Below are 21,110 nucleotides of genomic sequence, written 5' to 3' on the forward strand. Positions count from 1 at the left end.
TAGCCATTCCAGGTGGTTTTGTCCCCTTTTCGAGTCTTTTCCCTTAAGCAATTAATGATATATATGCGTGTAAGGGTTACTTTCTTTTGTTTGTTGGGGATCGGCACTCGAGACATGAAGTCCCAGGTTTAGGATCTGTATGTCTAGGGGAGGTTTGAGTATTCATTGCCTCCTGCAAAGGCATTGTCAGCATTGAAAGACCTACTTTAGAAGATGATTCTAGTGACCCTGTTCTGTTGACCTGCTAGGCAGCCATTTTAGGAGTTCCTATTAGTTGTGAGGCAATAAGAGAAACCTACTAAAATAATGATGGAAAGGGGCAGAACCCTAAATATCTGAAAGGCAATATATGAATATATGGAGGTGTATAAAAAGATGTTCTAACCTCTATAAAAATAGAAAAGGAAAGAAAGAAAAATCCTTGAGCTGTTGTTTATTGCCTTGCGAAGGCCTGGTAGGTTCCTTTGGTCACAATGCTCAGCTCCCTCCTTTTTACACACCCAAGTATGGAAAATAAGAGGCTAAAAGACCCAATGTGCCAAAATATAATATTTCTTGATCAGGCTATAGGAGTTCTCACCTAGTAGAAGCTCCTAGTTGAGATGTCCTTAGTTAGGTAGGTTGCACACCACCACTTAGGATGACCTTTCTAATAGTTCTTTTTAGCTTGACTGTGTTGCAACAGTTGGTTAGTGACTAGCTTTAGACATTCTCTTAGATTATGCTAGACCTACTCCTTGTGTATTTCATGTCTTGTTTTTTACAGCGGGTAGGGGGAGCGGTGCTGTGTTATGTATCTATTTTGTATCAGCTTGATGGTCTTTGTGGTTGTGCTTATGTGTAGATCTGTTCGTGGGACTCGATGAGTTGAGTCGTCCTATATCCCGTGGTTGCCAACGACATATGATTTTTTATGCTGAAAAGTGCTTAAAAATAGCCAAAAATTTTGAATTTCAAGGAAAAATAGACTTCGTCGAAGGTGGCACTTGCAATCAGTATGATTATTTTTATACCGAGAAGTGCTTAAAAATAGCCAAAAATTTTGAATTTCAGGAAAAAAAAGACTTTGTCGAAGGCGACGGTTGCAATCAGTACGATTCTAAGCAGAAATGCCCAAAAGTGCTTAAAAGACCCACTAAACGACAGTTGGTGAGTTTTCATAAAATTTTGTTGTCTCACACGAGACCTTGGGAGATGCCCAGCAGTGCGGGACTTCAAGACGGACTGCCATGATTTTTAAGACTTCGATTCGGGCATCAGACGAGAAAATGGGATTGCCCAGGAGGCCAAGACCCAAGGTCAAGTGGAAATGGACTTTAAAAGTCTCAAAATTCATGAATTCTGGGGGCTCCCTTTGGGGCCCGCTCAATTTTTGGAAATCATGGGAGGGGAGGGGGGTGTTTTTTTTTTGTGTGAGCAGAGGATAAAGGCACCATGGCCATGTTTGATGGAGAGGGGGGTTGGAGAGCTTGCAAACAACCTACCAACTGATCTAATTATGCCTGATCTACATCCTATCTTCACTCCCTATCGCTTGCTTCTGTTTGTCAAATGGCTGCCTAGTTGTGGAGATCAAAATTCAGTCTTTCTCGCTCCTCTTTCTTTCTCATGCATAGAGGCACTTCCTGTGGTAAGAATCAAGAAGAGAATCGAGAGATGGATGCTTGTCTGGGAGGCACCAGATTGTTCCAAGAGGCTGAGGAGAGTGAAGGCTGAAAATCTATGTTGAAATCCATGGCTGGTTGGTTGATACACAATCCCAATTAAATATTAAAAAAACCTGAAACATGCAAAAAGGCGGTATGCTCTATTTTATGGAAGAAATTTGCTTGTTTTTTATTGTTCATGGTCTAAATGGTGTGTACATGGGGTGAAATTTTATTTGAATGTTCCTTGCATTATGTTTGAGGACTGCAATCACTGCTATATACAACGTGTATTGATTTACAACAATTATAAATTTTCAAAACCCGAAAAAACACTAATTTTGATGAAAATTGATGGCTTCTTTGATTTTGAGTTGGGAAAAAATGAGTGGACATGGGAAAAAATAAGGGAAAATGTTGAGTTTTAGTTCAAATGATCAGTCATCAGAAACAAAACCAAAAAATACCTCTTTTCTATTAAAAATAAATATAAAAAGTAGGGAAAAATAAAAAAAATGGGTTTCTTATGTTCGAAAAAAATGAAAAAATAATATCTATGTATTTGAATGTCTGACGAGGCTGAACCATGAGGTTAAGCCTCAGTTTGGCCCTTTTTCTTTGTGTTAAAGTGCATATTTTTTGCTTTTACATACAAAAAATGACATAAAAGAACCTCTACATCTATGCACCGTATCAAAATTTAAACGGTGAGGGGGAGAATGATGTTATATAATAGTTTAAGTGCTGAAATAATACAAAATATGATTGTTCTCTTTATGCATAACACTTAGGATGCAGTTTATTTAGAAATAATGGATCTAGCAGCACAAGGTTCGCCTTGGTGCTAGGTTCCTACAATGAAGCATTGCGTATTAGCGGAAATTCATTAAAAGGGCTACTTTTGCACGACACATTGGCTGATTTTATACCATAATTGTTTGTGCACAATCATACACCATTGCATAAATCATACACATGGTATCTATTTCTAGCATGCATAGCAATTGGTTGTATTATAAGTGACCCACGCTAGAGAGAGTAAGGCACCCAAGTTGTAGGTCTAGACGATGGGTCCAAGGGGACGAGTAAGTGAGGACTAGTACATTCCTAGAATGATATTAAATTGGTACCATGAGTGGAGTCTCTTTTGTATGTGTTATATGTGTTAGCGACGCATCGAGGGGCCAATCTCCAAGGTGTAGGAGGGTCGTAGTGGGGCCGTGGCAATCAGCCGAGGGGTGCCTCCTATGTTGTTCTACGTGGTGAATTATACCAGAATGTGTAGGATCTCCCTCTGAGGAGTCTGAAAAGGTTAAGGGTTGGACTATAAACACGATAAAAACGTAAAATGTACCTACAATGGCACGACAATGTGGCCTGTAGATGCTCTTGACCGCGAGGCCGTGGGGTTGTCTTGTGCATGTCAGAGGTCTCGCTAGTGCTATAGCCAGTGTTGGCGCATTTTAGGTCCCATCACCTTGACATATGCATCGTGTACATGGTGTTGTGACAATTTAGATAACACATACAACCAACTTCTTAAGGGACTACAAGAAGTGTATGATTGTGAAGATGTTAGTTCAAGTAGAAACCACACAAGAGGTAGAGTCATCCATCACGAAGTACGTGATAATAGGACCATGAGATAGTATACCATGATTAGAAAGTCATGAAATACTCTAACCTTGCATAAAGAAGACATGTGTAGAAGTCTTACAAGAGAGAGGTCAAAAATGTCTATAATTGGTGCGCAGATCGGACGCTGTATGCTCGCGTAGTGAATGCCGGAAGGTCCCCAAGAACAATGAACTCTACTTTTTGCACAAGTTACAAGGTAAAAAGCATGAACGACAAGAGCAAGAGACCAATTGGGTGCAATCTCCCCCCATGCCTTGTGTGAGCGCTCCAGAAAGCATGTATTTTATGTATATTTCATCTTCATGCTCAATAATAGCCCAATTTACAAAAATATAGCAAGCTTTTAGCTTTTGAGTTTGCTTTAACACAAAAATAGGAATAAAGCTAATGGACGGTGCCCAAAGAGTCTGGCACGCCCAATACAATGTCCAAATAGAAATAACATCATCGTGCGCCCATGCGCATACAAAATAATAATAAATAATCGATGCCTCAATAAATAGGAATGACAAAATATAGGCGTGGCACCTATCAAAATATAATCCATAAATCGAATACTCGCTATCCTCCAATGCTTTCCTCCGCCACTATTGCTATCTCTACACATCAACTGAAGCATTCACAATCATTAGTAAAATAATACAATTAAACCGAGAAAAGTGAATGCCTAGCAGTCTTCAGCTACATAAATAAATCAACTGGTTAGAAATAAATCCTAACCTTAATTTATTACGAGTGTGGACTCAAAACTCATAAACGTTTATTAATTTAATATGCATTTTGCGGAATCACCCGCTATGGAATCACCCATGTACACACTAAATTAATGAAACGCCCGAAAAGGATAGGCGTCCCCATCAACTTCTCGCACAAAGAATCCACTTTATGTATGAGCCCCGGTCATCAAAGTTTACGGAATCCATCGTAAAACCTCACGGAATCCACTGTGGCACGAAATCCACCGTGAAATATGCCTCATGGCATGATACCCCCGGGGTGGGATAGTAATTGACCTCAATTGCTATTAGCTCAATGTGGAGCTAACAGAGTGGGGAAAGCATTTAAGTCTCTAGCGTGCATCCATTGTGCTTCCTCTACCGGATGGTTCTTAAATTTAACTAGATATCTAGAATATCTTCGACCAGTTCTAGTGGTCATAAAGTCAGCGTCTATGATAGCTTCTGGTTCAAGTATTTCAGTCTCTTCCTCTAATAAAGGTGGGTTTTCATAAACAGGGTGTACAGGTAATTGGCCTCTAAATGGTCTCAATAAACTAATGTGAAATGTGTTGTGAATTTTCCAATGAGGTGGTAATTCTAACTTGAATGCATTATCATTAATTTTATGAATGATCCTAAATGGTCCATAGAATCTAGGGGCTAATTTGACAACTGGATGTCTATCTACACTTTGCAATCTACGTTTTTCTATTCTCAGCCAAACATAATCATCAACTTTGAAATTCATTGCTTGTCTTTTCTTGTTGGCTTGTTTGGTATATGATTGCTGGGCTTTGGCAATCATATCTTTAACCTCATCAAAAATAGTATTATGCATACTAGCAATATCATCAGCACTTTGAACTCTATTTGACAAAGATGCAACAGGTGTAGATAATCTATATCCATAAATCACTTCAAATGGTGCTTTCTTTGTAGATGTGTGTGGTGTATTGTTATATGCAAACTATAATAAATGCAAATGTGTGTCCCATGTTTGTGGTTTAGAGATAGTATATGCACGTAAAAGATCTAGAATTGTGATGTTAGTGGCTTCTGTTTGTCCATTAGTTTCTGGATGAAATGCAGATGAGAAATCAATCTTTGTGCCTAGGTTAGCAAACAGAGTAATCCAAAAGTTGTTACAAAATCTTGAATTACGATCTGAAATAATAACTTTTGGCAATCCATGGTTAGTAAAAACAGTTTTCAAAAACAACTGTGTTGCTTGTGATGCTGTTAAAGTTTTCTTACATGGAATGAAATATGCTTGTTTGCTGAATCTATCTACAACTGTCCAAATCATATCATGGTTAGATTTAGTATTAGGTAAACCAGTAATGAAATCCATAGAAATTTGTTCCCAAGGTTTAGATGGAATAGACAAAGGCATAAGTAATCCATACTGTTTACCATGATGTCTCTTAACTCTTTGACAAATCAAACATTCAGAAACAAAGTTAGATACATCAGCATCCATATGCGGCCAATAAAAATCTTCAGTTAATATACGTAAGGTAGATATGATACCTCTATGACCTTGATATGGGGGACAATGAATTTCATTGAAAACAAAAGATCGGAATGGAATTGTAACACACAATCTCTTTTCATAAAACATAAATCCATCATTATATGACAATGAATCAATAGGAATCAAATTATTTTGAGCTGATTTATTCCAATCAGCATGAAAAGTTATATCCTGATGATATGTATCTTTCATAGCAATCAAAGAATCAAAAGATATAACAGAAATATTATGAATGGCAGGTCTTCTACTCAATGCATCAGCCACTACATTTTCTTTTCCAGGTTGGTATTGAATGATAGGATGAAAACTTTGAATAAAGGAGGCCCATTTGATATGACGGTCAGAGATTTGAGGTTGGCTAAGTAAATGTCTAATACTTTGCTGGTCGGTCTTAATCATAAATTCTGAACCCATTAAGTAGTGTTTTCACTGTCTTAATGCTTGTACAATTGCTAATAGTTCTTTGTCATATGTGGAATATTTCAGTTCAGAGGGTTTCAGCTTACAACTAGAATAGGCTATAGGATGATTGTCTTGCATAAGTACAACTCCTATTCCTGATCCACTAGCATCGGTCTCACTACTAGAAAGAATGGTCTATTAAAATCAAGCAACTCTAGAACAGGGACATGGGTTAATACATGTTTTAGTAAGTCAAAGGATTTCTGTTGATTTTCGGACCAATGATAAACAATTCCTTTCTTCAGAAGTTTGGTTAATGGTAAAGCAAGTAATGAAAAATTACGTACAAACTTCCTATAGAAACTAGCAAGACCAAGGAATGAGCGTAACTCATGCACGTTTTTAGGTACAGGCCAATTAAATATTGCATCAATTTTCTTAGGATCAACTTTAATTTCATCAGATGATACAATATAACCTAAATACTCAATTTTTGTTTTAAAGAATTCACTCTTTTCAGGATTTGCATACAGTTGATTTTCTTTCAATAACTGAAAAACCAATGACAAATGCTCATAATGTTCTTTCTCATTTTGACTAAACACCAAAATATCATCAAAGAAGACAATTACACAATACTGATATTTCAGAAATATACGGTTCATCATTCTACTAAACGTAGCAGGTGCATTAGTCAATCCAAATGGCATCACTAAAAATTCGTAATGACCAAACTGTGTTCTAAATGCAGTTTTGAATATGTCTGACGTATCTAGTCTCACCTGATGATAACCAGACTTAAGGTCTATTTTACTAAATATAGCAGATCCTCGCAGTTTGTCCATAAGGTCATCAACTCTAGGAATAGGATACCTATTCTTTACAGTGATCTTATTTAAAGCTCGATAGTCAATGCACATACGATAGGTATTATTCTTTTTCTTGACTAACAGAACAGGTGCACCGAATGGAGAACTGCTAGGTCGAATCAATCCTCTATTTAGTAATTCCTCAACTTGACTCTGGATTTCTTTTTGCTCTATCTGGTTATGCCTATATGGTGCTTTGCAAGGTGGTTATGTGCCAGGGATCAAATCTATCTTATGGTCTTTTGGACATGAAGGAGGTAAACCAGGTGGTGGCTATGGAATAGGCTTAGGGTTTTGATTGACATTGGATGGTAATGCAGGTGGTTTTGCCCAATTTTTGCGGAAAGGTGATGAGGAGAAACGACGTGGATTAAATCTTCTAAAATTGGAATTGAATTGTTTAGATCCATAGTTACCATTGGCTTGGAATTGCTGTGGACGTCTGTCTCTACCTCGTAGCTTATCTTCAGTGTCGTGAGCTAGTGAAATGGCGTCTTCAAGAGTAGCAAGCTTGAACATGTTAACTTCAGCGTAGTAATGCCCAAGGAGTCCATACATATACTTGCGCTTGTGTGTCACTTTAGGTATGTCTTCAAGCATGCGTAGCTGGAGTAATGCATTCCAAAAACACTCTGTATACTGAGGTATAGGCTCACGATCCCATTGCTGAAGAAGATCCCATTGCTTAATAGCTTTCTCATGAAATTGTGGTGGAAGGAAATTCTGCATGAACTTCTTCTTGAAATTCTCCCAAGTATCAGGACAATCTATGCTCTTGCGTACTACAATCCACCAAAGAGATGCTCTGTCTATTAAATGATTAGTGACACACTTGATTTTATCTTTTTCTGCATAATTTTCCTCATGGAAATAATCGTCAAACTAACTAATGAATGCTAGAACAGTTTTTCCTTCTCGTATGCCATTGAAAGTACGGAATTTGAAACTTCTTTTACTTATCTTTGATTCCTTGCAGATGGTTTGAGCTTCAAGAGTTGCGTTGATGGTACGTCGAATAAGATCTTCAGCTTGAGGTTCTTCTTTGTCGGTAGACGCTCTTTGTAAATTTGCCAGTTGAGCTTGCAATGCTTGCCTAGCCCTTCGTTCTTCTTCCAATTGCATCATGATTAAGTCCAGCTTTTGCACCATCGTAGGCTCAGGTAAGTTGCCTTCAACCCCATAAGATCATCCATATGTGGTTCCGTCATCCTGTAAAACTAAAAAGACCTTTCTCACTCAAAATCAAGTTAGCGGGATGAGCGTAGCTCAAGTTCGGGAATACAAGGCTTATGTGTTTTTGGGTATAGCTTTCTCAATCTTTGGAAAATCTGTGATTTATCCTTCTTCGTATGCTAAAAATGCTTCAGCAAACCTGCGTATGGGTAGAGTACCTTCCAATGAACAACTTTGCAGTTCGGAGTTTCTGTGCAGGAACAATCCTTCTAGGAGTTTTGAGCACAAGTTAGTTCTGACTCCAGTTGACTAGTCTGACTTGTAGAGTTGCAGACTTATGTGACTTACAGAGTTACAGACTTGCAGAACTTAGTCGATTTAATTGACTTGCAGAATTTGACTTGAAGATACTTGCTGAACTTGACTGTTTGGGTGTGACCTGGAGTTAATAGTGACTTGCAGGATTGAAGAACTTCTATGACTAAGCTTAATTGATTAAGCTTAAAGCTTAATAAGCAAGAAACGACGCAAATCGTGGGGGGGGCCATTTTTGATGACGTCGCGGAAAAATCGGAGGTCCTCAGAGACCTCACGGGTTGAATTCGAAGCTTTTTAAGCTTCTTAAAGCTTATAAGCTTTATTATTAAGCTTATGAAAAAGATTGGCTATGGAGGATTTCTCACTGTTTTTCTACGACTTGATGAAGGAAAGTTGGAAGTGGTCCTCCGCCTCTGTAGCCCGGTCCTTCGCGATCCAATGACAGAAACAGGGGTTCTTGATCGCCAGAAGTCTGCCTGTATCGACGGTTTGCGACGAGATTGACCGTAGAGCCCGATCGTTTCAGGAGCTCCGCCTTCACACGAGATGGGTAGCGATTGGAAGCTCTTGATCTCAGCTCCGCTCTGATACCACTGGTGCGCAGATCGAACGCTGTATGCTCGCGTAGTGAATGCCGGAAGGTCCCTAAGAACAATGAACTCTACTTTTTGCACAAGTTACAAGGTAAAAAGCATGAAAACGACAAGAGCAAGAGACCAATTGGGTGCAATCTCCCCCCATGCCTTTTGTGAGCGCTCCACAAAGCATGTATTTTATGTATATTTCTTCTTCATGCTCAATAATAGCCCAATTTACAAAATTATAGCAAGCTTTTAGCTTTTGAGTTTGCTTTAACACAAAAATAGGAATAAATCTAATGGATGGTGCCCAAAGAGTCTGGCACGCCCAATACAATGTCCAAATAGAAATAACATCACCGTGTGCCCATGCGCATACAAAATAATAATAAATAATCGATGCCTCAATAAATAGGCATGACAAAATATAGGCGTGGCGCCTATCAAAATATAATCCATAAATCGAATACTCGCTATCCTCCAATGCTTTCCTCCACCATTGCTACTATCTCTACACATCAACTGAAGCATTCACAATCGTTAGTAAAATAATACAATTAAACCGAGAAAAGTGAATGCCTAGCAGTCTTCAGCTACATAAATAAATCAACTGGTTAGAAATACATCCTAACCTTAATTTATTACGAGTGCGCACTCAAAACTCATAAATGTTTATTAATTTAATATGCATTTTGCGGAATCACCCGCTATGCAATCACCCATGTACACACTAAATTAATGAAACGCCCAAAAAGGACAGGCGTCCCCATCAACTTCTCGCACAAAGAATCCACTTTGTGTATGAGCCCCGGTCATCAAAGTTTACGGAAACCACCGTAAAACCTCACGGAATCCACCGTGGCACGGAATCCACCGTGAAATATGCCTCCTGGCATCAATAATCATAAAGTAGTAATGATTACGACCAAGCATCTAGCTTCCTACATATCTCTTATGATTAGTAAATGTATCATATTGAATGAAATAATTTTCAATTTTGTGTCATTGACTTCCAAGTGTGTAGCCTGAAGGAATTCTAAGTACAGTTTTAAAATAATTTACATGCTAATGTCAAAGTGAAATGGAAAAAACTATTGTCAATGTCAAAGTTGAAAATGATGGCAAAAACTAATCCAAATGTATCCTTTTTTTTTAAAAAAGGCCAATTTTGACTAAGCTACTGACTTCTAAGTGAATAACATGATACAAATCCAAGTACAAAATTAAAATTGTTTGCATATTAATGTCAAAGTGGAATATTGGAAAAAACTACTACAAATGTCAAAGTTGAAAATGATGACAAAAACTACTTGAATTGCATCATAAAAGATTTTAAAAAGGTCAATTTTAACTAAGTTGTAGTGTCAAACTACTTTGATGTCAAAGCGATAGTGGTAGTGCACATTAGTGTAGTAAGGGTAGTTGACTTGAATCGAGGCATTGAATTGAAGTTACTGATGGCTTAGTGGTCCTAAGGATTCAATAGTATCATGGGAGGAATGCATATCCTTCTCTTTTAGATTTCAAAGTACTAAAATACATTATTGATCCCAAATTGCATCCTATAGTGTTGAGAAGAGAAATACTGAGGTGCAGCCTCTAGCCTTGATAAGAGAGAACATTGAGGTCAATTATTAAATTACATCCTATAGTGTTGAGAAGAGAAACGTTGATGTGTAGCTTATATCAACATTGAGGTGCATCCTCTGGTGTTGAGAAGAAAGAACATTGACATCACTCCCTTAGCATGATAAGGCTGGAAGAACTTAATTTGAAGTATCATCTTATAAAAGCACAATGCAAGATTTTTTTAATACCAAAGATTCTTAAGATAAATACACATGGTCCAGATGCTTGAGTATATTATGGCCAACATTGAGATGCATCTTATATCAACATTGTGTTGCACCGTAGATTGTTGAGAAGAGACAACATTGACATGCATCTTATAGTAATCTTAAAGATAGAGAATTAAGGTAAACATATCTTTGTATTGCAACATATATTTTAAATGTGGAAGTTGATGCGTATTATAGTATGTTATGTACAAATGCTTACATGAGAAGGTTCAACTTTTCTATCTCAATGACATGTCTTTTTGGAAAAAAATACACATTTGATCCCACTAAGTTCACTTCATAAAAATATTAGTTCTTTAGCTGCTTCACAAGGTTGGAAGAATGAAAAATGAACTATATCTTACTAAAGCTCAATGTATGATCTTAAAATTCTCAAAGTTTCTTAAAATCTAAATACAAGAGATGCTTAAGCACTTGACCAAGCTAAGGTGACAAAGGTTACCTCAACGCATAATCTTAAAATTCTCAAAGATTCTTAAACTTTGATAAGCAATGTGCTCCAACCTTCACATTCACTAGATTTTGAAAAATGAAATTAGAGATATATCTTAGTAAAATTCAATGAATAATCTAACAAATTAAAATTTAAGTCTTCAAAATGACCCAACAACTTGGTCCCATGGTCAAGCTAACATCATGCATTTAGAATGATAGATGACAAAAGGTTTCCATTTGTACCAAAAACTTGACAAAGTGTCAAAAATGTGTTACAAAAGCTTAAAAATGGACAAACTATTAGAGTATTCTTATAACAAGTAACCTAACCATATATCAATTGGCCATCCTAGGAATGAGGCTTTTTCGAGTTTATCTAAAACTCTCTCCAAGGGTGCACCTTGGCCCCTCTACTATTTGCTCTAGGCATGGATCCCTTGATCCACCATATTGAGTGGCTAGTCTAGAAAGGTACTCTATGTCCACTGAAGGTATTAGGGGGAGAGCTCTTTGTCATGTAATTCCTCATGGATGATAACTCCAATGTGGTGGAGGCGTAGAAGAAACAAATGTATGAGTTGTTTTCCGTCTATTAGCTCTTCAGTGCTGTCTCACACTCACAACAAATTCACCACAAGACTTAGCTACTTTATCTTCATCCCGATGACCCTTCCATGTGTATGGTTGATTACGGTTTCAAGGTGATCAAGATAGGTGAGATATTCTGATATCTAGGTTTCCCTTTGGGGTTGGGGCATACATAGTAATAGAGGTTCAATTGATTTATAGGCAATGATAAAGCAAAGGTGGATGTCAAAAAAGGCATCCTTAGGTGAAAAGCTTTTGATTTTGAAACCCATTCTAATGGCTACGATTTTTTTAATGGCTACAACTTGGTCATAGCTAAAAAAGTTGAACAGGGCTTACGGATGGTGTAACAACTTCAAAATATGCAATTCGCATACGAAAGCCCTCATAGGGATAATATATTTTTTGGTTTGAATAATTGAATTGGGATAATGACAAATTTTTTTATTATTATTCCCCTTATTCCCCCCAGCTGACTGTCGTGTTGGAGGGGAAGGGGAATAGTGTAATATTTCTGTTAAAAATATTATAAGGCCATGTGAAGTTTCGGGAAAATGACAATGTTGCATTGTGGTTTGGGACGGGTTAGTCTTTACTAATACACTCTCCACTGTGCCCAAACGAGACATGGCTTAACGAAACCGCATACTTTTCATGAGAATCTCCTCTTGGGAGGAGGATATGGGATTAATATCTGATTTAATGCAATTTTGTTTCCTCTTTCCCCCAGCCGAAGCGTGGCTGAGCGAAGATGATGGTTCTAATTGGAGAAAGTAGAGGTGGAGGGGAGGGACTGCATGTAGGATCCACGTGGGAGAGGGAGGCCCTACCCCCCCTCTTCCCATAAATACCTCCTCCTCTAAAGATCAAGGGGAGAGGTCGTGAGGCTGATAGACCGGGAGTGAGAGGAAGAAAATACGTGAAGGCTCAGAGGGAAGGAGGAATCTATGCGTGAGAAGGAGAAATCAGACGTTGCCAGGCTGAAGGGAGAGAGGGGATTCTGAGAAGGGTGACTACGCCAGCTGCCGCCACTGAACGTGATAGGGAGGAGGAAAGGAATCCGCTAAGCCACCGCCGTGGGGTAGTCAAGGAGGAAGACGCCGTGTGTGCCGAGGGATTGGTCGTGAAGCAGCCGAGGCAGAAGGAGGATGTTGCTGATTTAGTCGCCGTCTTCTTGTCCACGTGCTTCCCCCAGAGAAGCTTCAAGAAGCTTCTTGAAGCTTCTAAGGGCTCTTCCAAGGGCCCCCTTCCCGTAGAACCCTTAAGCCTTCTCTTGGAGCCACTTAAAAACCCACCCCGTGCTTAAGCCACCTTAGCCCCACTCCCCTTGACCTCAAAAACCATTAAACCCCTGTGCTTAAATCTATAGGTCCCTTCTTGTGTTTTTTTGAAACCCCGTGTTTCACCCCCCTCATATTCCTTTTTTAACACACCCCCCTAAGCCCCTTTTTAATCCCCCCGTGTCCCCTTTTTCCTTACACACCCTTTTCCTCCCCCATGTTATAAGCCTTCACCCTTCACCTTTCCCCTTTCACCCCGGGTTAAAATCCCTAAAGCCTTTACTAATCCCTGTCCCAAAACCTCTCCAAAAATACCCCTTCCTATACCTTTTACCCCAAGCCCAAAGATCTCCCAAGGCCCTTCATATGTTTTTTGAAACCACACTCACACACACCATTTTCACCACGTATAAATCCCTATAGGGCCTTTTTCTTTTAGGCTTTATAAACCTTTCCCTCTCCGAAGAAGCTAAGACCTTAAAGGTCTTGTTACCCCTTTCTCATGGTCAATCCCTTAACGATTCCTTGACTCGAAAGAGAGAAGAGGAATATTGAAGCGACGGTGAATTCTGAAAAGGAGTGTAAAGCTACTTTCACATTCGAGGGATTACAACTGCGATGCCACCTAAGAAAGTCCAAGGAATAGCTACGGGAGGGTCATCTCCCTGTATCCATGTGGATATCTCACCCCAAAACCAGGTTTTTCCTTCTTAAATTTATATCGGTTTTAATTTAATCGTACAAGATGAATTGTTAAGGATAATATATATTTTGTCCTAGTTATTTACGACGAAGGAATTTAGTTTAATTATAAAGTATAAACATAGTTTTCCTTCAAAAAGCATTATGCATTGAAACGAATTACGAGCAAGATTATTTACCCACTAAAGTAGTATACTTTGGTTAAGTCTAGAAGGTATAAATCTGCATCTTGCACCATTAACCCCTATTCTTTTTACAACGAATCATCATAGAAGGTGAAATTCATAAAAGGTTTCTTATGTTGCTTAAACTCTAGGAATTTATCATTGCTAACTGCATATCTTAGCAAGGAAAAGATTGTTTATTTGGCATGAGTTTTGTTCGCAAGGAAAAAGGAAGATTAATTGAATTTACATAACCTCAAAGCAATAAAGTTTAGGACTGAAAAATCAATTGTTTCATAGATAACAAATCGTGCCGAGGTGATCTCAATATTACCTTCCAAAAGTTAACCGAATTAATATAAACTTAGAAATACCTATGCTGCAAAATATGCATTGGGAATGATTTAAAACCCAAGAAATGTTTATACCTTAAATACTTGCCCACCTTCCTTGATTGTAGGGTCAATAAATCAAAAAACCTAAAAGAACTAGGGTTTGTCCCTGAGGTTCTTAAAGGAAATAATAAAAGCTAAGAAATCCTAGGACTGACAAACGTCAGTTTAAAGAAACTGAAACGGATTGTTTTGTAACTCCATTATCGCATAGTACGATGCAGGACTTGTGCGGCAAGTATGAAGTCATATGGTCTTGTGATTGATTCACAAGAAGAAAGGTTGAATACCCTCAAAAAGGATGGCGGATCCTTATGCAAGATATCTTGCAAAAGGATGTATTCTTTGATATCCTTCTAAATAAGGAAGGTTAAAAACCGGAAACTAAAGTATCCAATGAACTTTAGGGTTGACCAAGCTAGGTTAATAGGGTACACCCTAACCCAGAATATAAAGGATCTTGCCAAGTTGCAAGGTACTTCGGATCGAGTGCTAGATGCATTCAAAAGGAAAGATTCCTTCCTTAGCAGTTTGCCAACAACAAGATCGATTAATGGAAATGTTTGTGCTTGCTAGACATTTTAGAGCACTGTTTGATTTATGAATTACAAATTAAATGAATATCTATACTTCAGGTTGAAGGCCTGAAGGGAGAGGCAGCTTCAGTTACCCCCCACTGCCTGCCTGACCCTAACCAAGGGGGTTGTTGACCGCGCCGGGAACATGGACCGAACCCGCCATGAGAGGTCTCTCTGTTGAGCTCTACTTGGAGCAGGAGGACGCTTGGGTGCCAGGGGGTGCTCTGGTCGTAAATCCCTCGCCTTCCGGGTCCTGCACAAGAGGCTAACATGACTCGGGATTGGATCTCGAGGCTCGCATACTAGTCTACAGGCAGAAGCTTGGAATAGTGATCCCTATGGATTACTGGATAGCCTTTGGGCGGATTATGGACAAGCCTACGGGCGGAACTCCTTGTATTTCAAAGATAAATATGATGATATGTTAATAAAGAACTTGTTTGATATTGTTTTTCTATGTCAGGTGATAAGATTACGTAAAGGAACCAGTGCTTAACGGTTTAATTAAAGAAGCTGATTGTTACATGTCCAACTAACGTGTTAGATAATTACCTAATTAAAACAAACCGAGGAAAGTGCGGAGGATGGGCCATGGGTCCCTCCTACAGTTGGGTGGTCTCGGTTGGCCGGGAACTTTTCTCAAATCTCAAAGAACAGCGGGAGGATCGTCAAAGGACACGAACAACGAAAGCGATGACCTAGAGTTATGTCTTACCTGATTTACACTGGTTTAGGGGAACGGAATGGGACTATGCCTTATGGCAGAGAGGTTGAGCTTTGCATCCCTCTTGTTTCCCATTCTCCTTGAACCAAGTGCAGCATGAATCCGCTTCGGACCTGGCGTTTCTGCGTAAAATAGTTCGCTTGGGTCCGACGCTAGTTGCTGTTAGGTAATGACCAATCAGGAAAACCCTATTTTCGGTCGATCCTAAGTGGGAATGGCTAGAATACTTCCGCTACATGGCAGACGCAGGAAGCCCTAGATTGCGAAGCCCGTAACATTCCATGGGAGTGCCGGGCGGAGCTTTCTACACATCCTTCCCGATGGACTGCTAAGACGTGTCCTAGATGATGTTAATGGACACGTTACAAATAGAAGGAGTGACTATGCTCCTCGATGGAGCTTCAGGGGAGAAGTGGCTATGCCCGCTGCCGCGTGGGGAAGGGAGGATCTTATCCCCTCCCCTATTCAACTCAAGATGGTGGGACGATGAGCAAAGGGCTGCCAGGAGATACTCTGATTGCGTGGCCGTCGAGAGGGAATGAGAGGGCTGGTGGTCGCTGCCATAGTGGTGAGAAGAAGGAGGAGTCTGATCGCCGCACTGTGCCGCTGTCAAGGAGGAGCCACCCTGCCACCATCCATTCGCCATCTGTCTCCTGCCGCTATCCCCCCCCATGTGCTTCTAGAAGCTTTCAAAGCTTCTAAGGGGGGGGCTCTATTAGCCCCCTTTTCCCCCTCCCAAAAAGGTTTTACCTTAAAGGCCTTTTTTCTCCCCATATTTTGAATCCCCCTAAGGGCCCCCTTAGGCCCTTTTCCCCCATGTGAAAATTCCCTTTTTAACCCTTTCATACCCTTTCCTCCCCCCCCCCCCCCCCCACAAATTCCCTTGTAAGGACTCCACAAGCCCCCCCTTTCCCCCCCGACATTTCACTTGAAGGGTCTTCATGTGTTTTTTTAAAAATCCTTCTTTTTCCCCCATATGCAATCCCCTATATCCAAAGGGGTCTTCTACACCTTTTATTCCCCTTCCTTGTGAGTCTTTAAAAAGGCCATTTAGCCCTTTTCCATGGCTTTAATGAGCCTTACTTGCGAAGAGTTTTAAAATACCCCCTTTTCGGGTTTTAGACCCTTTCCATGGTTTCTCCCTCCTCCACACAACTATCCCTTCAAAGAGTTTCTATGAAGGGAAGGAAAAGAAACTCATAAAGGATGGTGGAATTTAAAAAGGAAGTTCGCAAAGCCACATCCAAGACGGAAAGGCTGCATTCGCGATGGCTCCTAAGAAAGCCCAAGGCACAACCCCAGGAGGATCGTCTCCTAGCATCCACGTGGACATCTCACCACAAGTCCAGGTTTTTCTTCCTAATTTTTATTTTACATTGTTATAATTGGGCGTAGATGATTTTTGGAAATAGGATGCATTTTTCATCTTAAATGCTTTAGAAAAAAATTAGTTCACAACGGAGGAATTCAGTCATTAGTATTTTTAATAAAACGAACAAAATAAAGTGAGCAGAAAATTGATATGCATTTCTAGCAAGTAGTTTTATGCATTGTAATGAACTGAACTTAGATTAATGTTCATATTTAAAAAACAGAATTAAGATAGTGCACCCCGTTTAGGCATGGAAATATAAATTGCATGTCTCATTATTAGGACATATCTTCTTCATAATGAGTTATTAAGGAAAGTGCTAATAATCCATGCAAAAAAGCAAGGCATGAAATGATTCTTAAGTTGCATAACTCTAGTCAATTATCGTTTTTCAACTGTATAATTATTAGAAAAAGGTTGTTTGCTTAGCATGAATCTTGTTCGCAAGTTATAGGATGATTAATTGGAATCAGGTTATAACCTAACCTATGCTTGATCTTATATCGATAAGTTAGGGTTGAAAATCAATTTACACGTAGACAATGAGTCATGTGTTTATGGAAATGATAACGTAATTATCTTCAAGAATTAAACAAATTAGCACAAACCTAAACACCTAAACCCGCGGAGTACTCATTTTAGAAAGAGTTAATTCAATTCCAAAGAACTTACTAGGATTTAATACGTGACCTAATTGCACGTATTGCTAAAATTGAAACTCCTATACCCTAAATACATGCCCACATTCACCGAGTTTAGAGACAGCAGAACATACTTGAGAAGTGATCTAGGGTTTGTCCCTAAGAATCTTTTGCTAAAAAGATGGAACTTGGAACCCTAGGACTGACAATGTCAGCCTAATGTAATTAGGAACAAATTGTTTCGTGACTCCATTTGATGGGTAAAATAGTCCCATAGTTTGATGCGACACTTGTGCAACAAATGCAGAGTCGTATGATCTTGTGATTGGATCACAAGGGAATGGCCAATTCTCAGAATGAGGTTAGAAGATTCTTACGCAAGTTATCTTGCAAGAGGATGAATAATCTTCCTAATATAGTATCTTTCTTGGGTAAAGATAATTGCTTGAAAGCAAAAGATCCACCCAATAAATTGGAATAACATATGAAGGTATTGACCAAGTCGGGTTAATAGGGTACGCCCTAACCCAGGATATAGGGAATCTTTCCAAGTCACAAGTCATCCCGGATTGAGTGCTGGACGCATTCAAAAAGAAGGATTCATTCCTTAGCAGTTGGCCAACAATAAATGACCGATGGAAATGTTTGTGCTTGTTACAGATTTAAGAGCACTGTTTTGCTTTGTTTGATCAATGAATTAAAAGTTAAATGGATATCTAATACTTCTGGTTGAAGGCTTGAAGGGAGAGGCAGCTTCAGTTAGCCCCATCTACTTGCTTGGCCCTAACCAAGGGGGTTGTTAACTACGCCGGGAAGGTGGACCGAACCCGCCATGAGAGGTCTACCCGTTGAGTGCTACTTGGAGCAGGAGGATGCTTGGGTGCGAGGGGGGCTCTGGCCGTAAATCCCTCACCTTACGGGCCCTGCACAAGAGGCTAACATGACTCGAGATTGGATCTCGAGGCCCGCATACTAGTCTATGGGTGGAATCTTGGATTAGTGATCCCTGTGGATTGCTGGATAGCCTTTGGGTGGATTGTGGATAAGCCTACGGGGTGGACTTTATGTATTTCAAAAATAAATATGATAACCTGTTAAAAAGGAACTTGTTTGACATTGCTTTTCTATGTCAAGTGATATGATTACGTGAAGGAACCAGTGCCTAATAGGTTAATTAAGGAAGCTGATTGATACATGTCCAACTAAATGTGTTAGGTAATTAAATAACTAAAACAACCTAAGGAAAGTGCGGTGGATGTGGCCATAGGTTCGTCCTACGGATGGGTGGTCCCGGTTGGCCGGGAACTTTTCTCAAATCATGATGGACAACCAGAAGATCGTCAAAGAACATGAACAACAAAAGTGTTGACCTAGAGTTATAATTGATCCCGATTTACATTGTTTTAGGGGAACGGAATGGGACTATGCCTTATGGCAGAGAGGTTGAGCTTAGCATCCCTCTCATTTCCCATTCTCCTTGAACCAAGTGCAACGTGAATCTGCTTCGCACCTGGCATTTCTACGTAAAGTAGTTCCCTTAGGTTCCACACTAGTTTCCGTTAGGAAATGACCAATAAGAAAAACCCTAATTCAGGTCGGTCCTAAGTGGGAACGGTTGGGATACTTCCGCTACATGGTAGACGTGAAAATCCTAGATCGCAAACCCCATAACATTCCATGGGAGTGTCGGGCGGAGCTTTCTAGACATCCTTTTTGATGGACTGCCAAGACTTGTCATGAAGATAACAGGTGGACACGTTACAGATGGAACCCTTTCAAGAAAAAGCTTAGATATTTTCACTAGAAATTGTGAGTAGAGTGAGGTCTAATCAATCGTGGTTGACTTTCGTGAGGTATCAGCTATCCAATAGCCTACTTCTAGGTGGATAGTGCTGGTAATACCTTAAATGGTCAATACATCTATCATGCAAAGGAATATGCCCCAAGATTTTGGGCTTGGAGATATTACAAAATTTGATCTAGAAATGGGTGAAGATAATTGATGAGGTTGAATGGGTTGAAAATAAGAGTGGCAGAGATAACCCTAGCTTATCGCAGGCCATTTAGCCCTCCTCACAAGACTTTTAAGGAGGTTGTCTCCTCCTACATGAACAACCAAGGATAACTTACAAGATCTATGTCTAGGGACTTAGAATGTGGTTAGACATGTGGGATGCCTTGGGCACTTGATTGGAGGTCAATTGAAGAGGTGGTGGTCTATCATAGCCTTAATAGAAGAGAGAATGCATAGGTTGAGGAGCTAGTATCCAAAAAGATAGAGGAGGGGCCCACTTCTTACAACAAGAAGGCTATATGTACTCTAAGATGCTTCCATATGGAGAGAGGAGTTACCCTAGGTGATGCCAAGAAGAGGAAGAACTTTAGAAAGTGAGATGGGAGATATTTATTTGTTAGATATGAATGACGGAAGAAAAGAAGAGGAAGAACTTTAAAAAGAAAGATGGGAGATTTTTTTTGTTATATACAAACGATGGAAGAAAATAACCCCAATACCAAGTTGAGGACTTGGAAAAGGAGAATAAGGAGAGTGTGGGGGTGTGTCCCTTCAGGACAGGTCAATCTATAGTCCTATGTCGGACTATAACAAAAAAATCCAATAAAAGGGAAAGGCTATCTAAGTTAAAAAGTTCATCACTTGTTCTGTGTACTATGTAGAAGACATGTGGAGTCCTTTTGCAACAACTTCTTTTGGAGTGCCAAAAGAAGTTACATGTTTATGGATCAAGCTCATGGTTTGGGTTAAGGAAACTCTTATCTATGGGAAGATTGATTGCAAACGGGCTCCTTTTAGAGAAATTTGACAACTTGAATGACTTGGTACTTGAGTTGTGGAATGTCATAAGAGCCGTTACCATCTACTATATTTGGAGGTCTAGGAATAGTAGCTTTTTTAGAGGAAAGGATTCCATAATGTTTGATTTGGTCCTTATAAGGAAGAGATACCTACAATCTTTAAAGATCATGAGGATAAAAAATCAAGCTACAGAGTATTTTATGAGTTTATGAGTGCATCCAATTGATATGACTCAATAGTGATGTTGCCATCATCAAGGGAGATTTGGACTCGCTTTTGGGCCTTTAAGCTCTTTGGGATTCTGGGAAATATTTCCTAAAGGCAAATAACACAATCTTAGTGAATTTTGGAATCTTTCTAGTCCCATTCTTCATTTTTTATAATATTATCAGGGCTCCAAAAATGCATATTTAAGTTTCCCAAAGATATATCATGTGACACATCATTGGAAACCTTATGAAAAATGGAATCTATTGCGCTAAAGAACAATAAAAATTTTGAGCAATGATGTGAGAGTTATAGCAAAGAGAAATTTTTGACTATGAGTCCTAAACTTGTGAGAAATTCCCAAATTCACTAATAATGTGTTAAATGGGAGTGAGGCTATTTATTACAAAACTTTTGAGGTTACTTTTTGGTAATAAAACCATAACTTGAGCACATAAACTCCAAATTTATCAAAG

This window comes from Lygodium microphyllum, chromosome 21 (genome assembly GCF_053477565.2).
Source record: "Lygodium microphyllum isolate KBCC chromosome 21, Lygodium_microphyllum_v1.1.10, whole genome shotgun sequence".
Lineage (NCBI taxonomy): Eukaryota > Viridiplantae > Streptophyta > Polypodiopsida > Schizaeales > Lygodiaceae > Lygodium > Lygodium microphyllum.